The following is a 9,851-nucleotide window of genomic DNA, read 5'->3' on the forward strand; positions in this document are numbered from 1 at the left end:
TCACTGCACAGGAACTTCCTGACCACAACCCACTAAAATATTTATTACTCCTAATCCATATATCCTATAAGCATGAAACCAACTCCAAATGAACACTAGCTCACGAGGCTATCTCTCATAAAATTTTCATCCATAGGCAAAAAAGAGAAAAGAAATGGCAGTAAGGTCAATTAAAGAGTAAAATCAAACAAAACGAGTTTCAGCACTAGGTCATTCTTTACTATGTTACAAGCTCTTATGAACATACTATGTAGACTAACCCATCCCAACTTAAATCTCACACTTTGTACTTACGTAAACATCTATCCCATAGAATCCCTTCGCATCTCGATCTACTCCTTACATCTAAATCACGATTGCTATGACTAGAAACATGCAATTCAATAGTGTTTCTGATTACTATCACAATACTATACTGCTAGCATGGCTTCGGGATCACATAACCGCATATCATTAGACATAATAGCACTATCAACACGTCATTCAACATCCATCCAGATAAATATCATCAATTCACAATTATTTCTACGCTCACGATTACCACAATCCAACACTTCATTGATTATCAACCTGAACACGAAAATTTATTTCTCATCTCCACAACATCATATGATCACGTCATCATTCATACAAAATACTTACCGTAACGTTGTCCTGCAGAGTGGTTAGAATATATAGGTCTTAAGGTGTACACCCACTCGATTATATCCAAGGTTTTCCTTCTAACTACCCCATTCACTCGATTTCTCTCGGGTTACCTGGTTCAAAACTGAGAGGGCAAAAGAGCGCGCATTAAGGGCGCCTTCTTAACCGCACTGTGAGCTCCTAACAGTTCCTACCCAGGGGTTCATTTTATTTAGACACATCCTATGTTCATTGGGGTTCATTGGTTTAGGCCTGAGGATCGTTCGCTCTGATACCACTTTGTAACACCCCGATTTATGAAGGAGCCTTTAACAAGACATTCCCTAATAAACCGGACTGTTACCATCTCGGTTTTCCCGAGGTAGTGAATAACAAAATAAACTCCAAGGCAAATTATATAATTACTTTGACTTAACTATTACAAAATCTCTTTTACATAAATTTCAAAGAACTAGCATAAACAAAAGTGAAATTCTTCTAAATAATGATCTAGCTAATAAGTCTTCTGATCCAGTGTCTCACGCGCATCAAGCTCCCATCCTATCTCATAACCTGTCAAGTCTGCTCCCCAATATTTGGATCATCACAGGTGTTGACGAATACACAGGGTCAACCACAAGGTTGAATAGGGAATACAATGAAACAACAAAGAATGATATGCATGCTCCTCCGTCACCTCCATCTCCATCTCAACTCATATCTCATAACCCGTACAACTTGACCATACCGATCCCCGGTAGACTATATATCGACCGTAGCCGATCCGCCATTTCACTTGTTGAGGACACCAGGGTAAGTCCTGCAGAACCCGCCTGGGCCTTATCACAACATCATCATCACCACACCACGTCACCACAACCTCCTCCATCTCCAATGCATATGAATGCTCAAGAAATTAATGCAACACAATATGTATATCATTGGACTGGTAAATCATAGAATCATGCCGGTTACCGAATGTTGTGATAAAATACTCAATACGATTAATTCAGTCAAGCACATTCCAGGATATGAATCATAACATGAATCAACAACCACGAATCAAGTCAACGTTCACAGTTTGGTCATATGAAACACAAACAAGTCAACACAATTCAACAACAACGATAATAAGTCAAGTGTATTTCCCTACCTTTCCGCAATCCAAGCACACAAGCAATCAATTATGATCCTTCACATATCCATCACCTACATAACATAATTATGTATAATTATCACCTACTCAATCAAATAATCATGCACATAACCTAAACTCATCATAACTTAATAGGAATATCAACTTAAAGGACAAACACGATTTTTTTCTGATTTTCCAGCACATGACAGACTCGGAATAAAATACATAACTAATTCCAGAAAAATCAAATTGATACAAGGCCAATTGGATTGGAACCCCATGAGTCTTAGCTACAAATTATATATTACGTGCTTTTCTCAAATTCCAAACTTATCAAGGGTTTTCAGACTGATTTCCAAAACCTGACAGAAACCGTCGCATAAAAAGTATTGATTCATAAAACGAGTTTAAAACATCATTTTGCAGTAATTCCAAATCCTATTATCATCTAGACTATACAAAGATGATGTATGAAGAAGCCTAATAACTGAATCGACATAAAAATTAGGGTTTCAAATCATTTTCCACAACCAAATCAGATTCGCGGACTTTTCAGCGACATGTTCATAAATAAATCACCTAGGACAAACCATAAAGAATTTGACTATGAGATTTTATATGAATAAACTAGACATCAAATAAACAGGACTCTCTTTTCAAACTTTTTGAAGACGAACACTTTAAAACAGTATAAACATTGGAATGAAATCGACTTACAAACATGGAGATCGAATTAGGTTGGAATCGATGAGAAATCTTCAATCAAATGAAAGGCTCGACAATTCTTCTTCCTCTCCCTCTCTCTAGGTTTAGAAATGGTTTTATGAATGATAAAATGAAATTAGAAATGACTCAACTGTTAAAAGAGGGGAGAGGGAGAGCGGCTCTTAGATTAGGTTTAGGGTAAATGATGGTTACATGTTCCGGGTAAGGCAAATGGTTTAAACGGGTATGGTAATTGGGTAAATGTAGATGGGTAGATGGGTGATACGATTCTTGACCCAAAAGACAAAATGTGATGTAGCCCGACTCAACATATACGATATTACGATGCAACCAATATGAAATGTATAATAACTAATATATAATAATATCCGTTTAATCGATTATATAAGATACGGGGTATTACAGCTTCTACCCATTTGGAGAAATAGTCGATAGCCACCAAAATGAAACAGGGACCTCCTGTTCCGGCTGGGGTGATCTTTCCGATGATATCAATTCCCCAAGCAGAAAAAGGCCAAGGAGATGTCATGGTGTAGAGTAATGAAGGAGGGATATGTTGCACATTCCCGAAAATTTGGCAGTTATGACAATGTCTGACATACTTGATTCAATCGGATTCCATTGTGGTCCAATAGTATCCTAAACGCGTGATTTTCTTTGCCATCATTAGTCCACTCATGTGAGGGCCACATTCTCCATCATGGACTTCTTCCATCACTTTTCGTGCCTGTGAATGATCAAGGCAACGTAGGATTACGCCAAGAGGCGTTCTTTTGTATAACTCTCCTTGCATGAGGACGTATTGGGAAGCTAGTAAGCGTATAGCGCGTTGTCCCCTCTTGTCCATATCTGGTGGATAGGTGCCATTGAGTTTGAAGTTCAGGATTGCTTGGAACCAAGGTTCCTCTGTAATTTCTTCTTCATATATGATTTGGTGCACGTAAGCCGGTTCTAACCATCGTTCGATGCATAAAGGCATTTCTACCATATTATCCGGCATGTTAATCAAAGATGCAAGTTTTGCAAGAGCATCTGCAAATTGATTTTCCTCTCGAGGTATATGTAGGTATGTTACTTGATCGAAGAATTGGGCTACTTGGTCTATTCTGGCTTGATCACTTCGAATTTTCCAAGCAAGTCAGAAGTTGGACATGGTTGGTGATGGCTCAGCTGGTAGAGGAGGCGGTGGCCGGTTGACCGGCAGGGGCTTGGTGTTTGTTGATTCATTTTGTCGAGGGATTACATGAGAGGAGTAGACGTGGGTGGTGGCTGCTGCTGAGGTGGTGGAGGCGAGTGGTGGTGTCTGTCACGGTGAGGGTGGCTGCCTGAGGTGGTGTAGAAGATTGGTTCATGTTCCTTTCTTTGTTTGTTTTATTCATCCTCCATTATTCCATCTCGCAATCCCGTCTCGCCTACATATAAATTAAAAAATTAAAATAATAATAATAATAATAATATATTATAAACCCTACTACTTATTAATTCTAACTAATACGACTAATTATTATAAATCAGTAATTAAAATGAGCTATTTAATCATTTAAGCACGCAAAATCGAGTCGGAATAAGGTAATATGACGGGTCTAGATCGTCCTAAATTAGGACGATATCAAATCTCCCCACACTTAAACCTTACTCGTCCTCGAGTAAGCTCATTTAAACTAAACCGAGACCCTTAATATAAGAGGACTAGCTAAACTAATCATCCGATGAAAGGTAATTGACGGGCCTTCTCCGTCCATTCAACTCACAATGAAACACAATGAGGCATGTGCTCCGTTGCAAGGGAAGTGGAGGTTTGCGAATGGACATATCTATCATGAAGCACATAGACAAGCAATTAGATGCATCAAGAAAAGGAAACCGCTTTCCTCATCTAAGCGGCAGAATCAACTAAAAAGGAACAAATTCAAGGGTATATATTCCGTCACAAATACTATTTTAACAAATTACTAAGTTTAAAATAATAGAACTAAATGACCTCCAGATGGTGTTAAACTAGACTACTTTCGTCCTCAATTGCCAAATGCTTTCGTCAAGGGCGATCGGATGGCGTGGAATGATGATCCCCATGATGCCAGTGGCATAAGACACGACAAGTCTCGAATTCTATATAAATGTAAAGGTCATGGATCGTCCCAAGCTCGACAAGGTGGCATAACAAAAAGGTTTTTGGGAATGAAGTGCTCAAGTCATTTTACAAAAAGGTGGATTTGACTATCATTCAAAATTTGACCTCATTGAACATTCACATTCAAAATTTTAAGATTAGGTTTGTCCCTTACATGCTAGTGTCCTTTACTTTTTCCAATCTCTTATTAGCCAACCGGCTAATCCCTAGACAATAGCCTTTCTGGGTGATAGTCACTCTGTCTTTGGTTGGTTGAATTCACAACCATTTAGGGACCCAATTAAATGGATCCCTCTCCAAAGCACATTGAAGTGGTACGCCTCCATCAAAACGACTAACTTTCGCAAATTTATACATTTCAAAACACTTCGAGGTTTCCCTGACAATTAAAACGATTCCACAACACAAAATCTTTGAAATGAGCACTTTAAACTTATTCAAGAAAAGCATTTTTGGGTTGCCAAACCACCAAGTCAATCAAGTTCACCTAGACAAGTTAACCAAGTCCATATCACATCACGGAGTTGGATAGGTGACTCACATGAAACCCTTTACTAGGCCTTGGGTCATGGGTCAAAAGACACTAGTATGACACAACTTAGGGTGTTTTAAATCCATTCTAGTAGGCAAAGTCTTAAGTAGAAAAAGTATTTGTAATGGTTTAATTGCCCTTGTATAGGTTCCCAATTAGGCACTTTTCGAAACATTTTATCTAAATATAACTATATACCATGATGCAAACTATATATAAACATCCTAATGCACATGCTATACCATCTACATGCCATATAAACTAATGCAAGCTCCTAACAACACATAGGCACACAATCGTCATATTCTCCAAAATACACTTCATATCCTCAATATACAAGCCCATCCTCCTTAAGTGTAACAAATGAAAAGAGATAGAAGGGAAAGAGGGTTTCACTAAAAGAATATCTGTTAAAGGCGTCTAAAGCAGGCGACTGTAAGCACAGTCGCCAATTTGGCGACAGGAAAAAAAAAAGCGGGCGACCGAAACCTTTCATCATAAGTGATGAGAGTAATTATCCTAAGTGATGAACGAAAGAAAGTCAAAGATGTGTGCCCTTTGTCGAAGGGAATTTCAGGATTTCAAGTCAAAAGAAGAGAGAGATCGTGGTTTCGGGAAGAGGGAGGCTAGCTTTAGAATCGTCACGCCATTCAAGGGCTTGTGCTAGTTGAATTAGTATACTTCTTCTCAGAATTGAAAAGAGAAAGTTCTTCTTTAATGGTTAAAGGTCCTAAGGAGGGTCCCGAGGCTTCTATCTTAGAGCTCTACTTTTATGTTAAATTTGATGAAAGTAGCTCGTTCACTGGAAAAGAAAGGACAAAGATGTCCATTGCTGTGAAATGTTCTTCAAAGGATCTGGAAGGTGCACTTCCATTCTTCTTATAAAGCTCGCATAGGAATTTAAAGTGGGGAGAGGAAAGAGAATAATGCGATTAATGGCTCTCGTCATCTTGGTAAACCCAGCTTCCTTAAATCTCTGCTTTCTTCTTAATCTATTCTTATGAAACACCTCACTCACGAGTCCCGAGTAAAGCCTTGAGCTAAGGTTGTTAAGTTGGTTCTTCGATGTCCCTTTCTATTTATAGGGGTGGTGCTCCTTCGAATATTCTTTCCAGTAGTACTTCCATCAACCAGCACAAGTTGGGGCACATGCTCTTCTCCTTGATCAGACATGACTACTCTTTATATATTAAAAAAAAAAATATTTCATGGAATTCTCTCCCAGAGCCGCGGAACTAAAAACTCTAATAGAAAGTAGAATTAGCAACTTTTATACGAATTTTCAAGTGGATGAGATCTTAATCTTAGTTTTTAATTTAATAGTCTTGTAATTTAGTCTTAGCTATTATATTTAATTCTTAGTCGTAGCTAGTCTCTTATGTTCTAACTTTATGAATTGCCTTGTTTAATTGTTTGAGTAACATCTCCTTATTTTTTTTCCAGAAGGCCAAGAAGACTAAGGGCAAGATGCCCTCGGTTGTAGATCTCTTTGTTGAGACCCACGCCAAGAAGACAAGTAAGGGCACGTTGATCTTCAGGAAGGCAAATGATCAAGAATTATATGTAAGTGCCAATTCCCCACTTATAAAACTGACATGGCTACTAAATGGCGACTAAAAACAGTCGCCAATTTGGCGACTAAAGTCGAAAACCAGTCGCCAATTTGGTAACTGTTTTTAGTCGCCCGCTTTAAAAAATACAGTCGCCAAATTTGGCGACTATGACCCGTCGGCAAATGCGACTAAACCTTGCTACCAAGGGCGGGCAACTGTTCTCAGTCGCTAAATTTATAAGGGCGGCTAAAATAAGTCGCCTTCTTTAGTCGCCCTTGTCGTGATTTCTTGTAGTGTTTAGAACGTTCATACCGCGACGACTTCACATTCCCTTTGTGATGTTTCAATTGAAGTGAATTACTTATGCGAGAAGAGAACAATAGCGCACGTATTATTATTATTATTATTATGAAGGGATTATTATTATTATTATTATTATTATTATTATTATTATTATTATTATTATTATTATTATTATTATTATTATTATTATTATTATTATTATTATTATTATTACTATACTATTATTATTATTACTATTATTATTATTACTATTATTATTATTACTATTATTATTATTATTATTATTATTATTATTATTATTATTATTATTATTATTATTACTATTATTATTATTATTATTATTATTATTATTATTACTATTATTATTATTATTACTATTATTATTATTATTATTATTATTATTATTATTATTATTATTATTTATTATTATTATTATTATTATTATTATTATTATTACTATTATTATTATTATTATTATTATTATTATTATTATTATTATTATTATTATTATTATTATTATTATTATTATTATTATTATTATTATTATTATTATTATTATTATTATTATTATTATTATTATTATTATTATTATTATTATTATTATTATTATTATTATTCATGCATAACTCGTATAAACAATATAAAATATAAATACCGTTGACTAGCCTATGACCAAGGTAATAAAATACGTGGTATTACAGTGTTTCCCCCTTAAAATGAACTTCGTCCCCGAAGTTCGCCCCACTCTTTCCTTTCCTCAAGTCTCCTCAAGTCTCGTCACAGATTCTCAAGTAATCTCTCGGGGTTCTTACGGTTATCATCACTCTCATTATGCCAGTATAATTCTCATCTCTCTCACCAGGCTCACACAAGCTCACACGTTTTCCTTTATCTTATATCCTCTCTTTACTCATACGCTACTCAAGTGCATATTACGCTCGTTTTCCTGCTTTAAATTCCCAATTGTTACATTCACTCCCCTAAAAAGAACTTCGTCCCGAAGTTCAACTATCAAACTTCAAAGTGTGCCCTCATACGTTCATTACTAAATTCCACCAATGGCTATGTTCCAGGTTCAACACTCTCTCTTAACTATTGCAAATCCATAACCAAACCTCATGTGGTTATAATTCCCTTGATATAAGTCCCATCTACAAGCCTCCCAAAGGTCAAGTGACATATCTATCACGGGCTATAACACGATTATTATGACCTATCTATATCATGTCAAATCGCATATATAAACATGTATGCACATCAATCACGAATATGTGGACTCCATGAAACAATCAAATAATGCAAAATTCCTCGTTATGTGACTCAACAATGTTCAATTCCCATTTTCGGACATCATGCCACGCATATACCGCGTCAAATCTACCACATGATCACACATGTGTTTCCATATCCGTTCCCATCCATCATCAACACTTCCGCTCATACGGAAGACCATAATCGTAATCATGCAAACGATCACTATGCAACACATAATTTTCATATTTTCATCTTACTTTTACACAATGAAATAAACTCACGTCGATTAACACACATCAAACAAGATTATCATATCGTTCTTGTCATCAATCCACTCATGTCGAATCAACGATTTCCATTATTTGCAAAATGCCACACCATATAATCAAACGTAAAAAATTCACAAAATATCGCCTATGTAAGGTCAACATGCTCATCCAAGCACAAGTCAATTAATATAAACCGCGAAATAATGGTACACGCTCAATATTCGGCCACATATCAACAAAACAAGGGTCAAAGCAGGCCACTCGGTCGAGTGTAAGAGGCCACTTGGTCGAGTAGGCGACCACTCGGACGAGTGCATGGTTCACTCGGTCAAGTGTCACATGGGCAGAATGTTTTCATTCTCAACTCGGTTCCAAATTTCCGATTTCATCACACAAAAGCTAATCAATTCTGTTGGTGACTAATACACCATAAAATATCCAAATCAAAATAAACTCACGGCCTTATGGCCATTATTCAACCCAACTAAAACAAAACATGATATAATATGACACTTCAAAATCTGTTTCATAAGCATTGCATTTCCCCTATATCCAGTGACGGGATCAGGTTACCGTCACTAAAAAACGCACAGTAGCATGACACACCATAATCACATTAACGCTCATCGCATCTATGCAATCTCATGGACATGGTACTAATATCACCTACGACAATAACAACATTTCAACTCAACGAAATAGTACAACAAGATCACGATGTATACCATCACTATGCCAAATAAGTCCTTCAATAACAGTCAGATAATGCAAGTACCGTTTTTAAGTAGAAACACGAAACCGTTATTGCAACGACGGTTGTTAAATATATACCACAGTTGTACAAACTCGCGACCGCTATATAACATCAATAACGGATCTATAATACCGTTATCACAACTCAAGAACGGTTATAAAACTCGTGTTAAATATGTTTATGGCAACGGGTATATATACTTTTGAGAAACCGTTATTAAATCTTAATAATGGTTTCAAATCCGTTGTCATAGTTTACTATTGACAATGGTTTAGCGTTATCAAAACCATTGTTAAATATTATATATGATAACGGTTCATTTCGTTATCTTATTTAATTGAATGTCAAAATTTAGCAACGACTTTATTGCATGCAAAACCGTTGTTATATTTATCTACTGACAACGGTATGTAATGGTTATCTATTTTTATTGATGAAACATTGACCAATATTCTGCTTAAATAAACCGTTGTAAAAGTTTTGAATTTGACAACGGTTATCGTTTGTTATCTTATATTTTGGCGGTTTGAATGAGAGGGAAAATATGTCATCGGTTCTTTATCTAAA

Source organism: Silene latifolia, unplaced genomic scaffold, assembly GCF_048544455.1.
Source record: "Silene latifolia isolate original U9 population unplaced genomic scaffold, ASM4854445v1 scaffold_149, whole genome shotgun sequence".
Classification (NCBI taxonomy): domain Eukaryota; kingdom Viridiplantae; phylum Streptophyta; class Magnoliopsida; order Caryophyllales; family Caryophyllaceae; genus Silene; species Silene latifolia.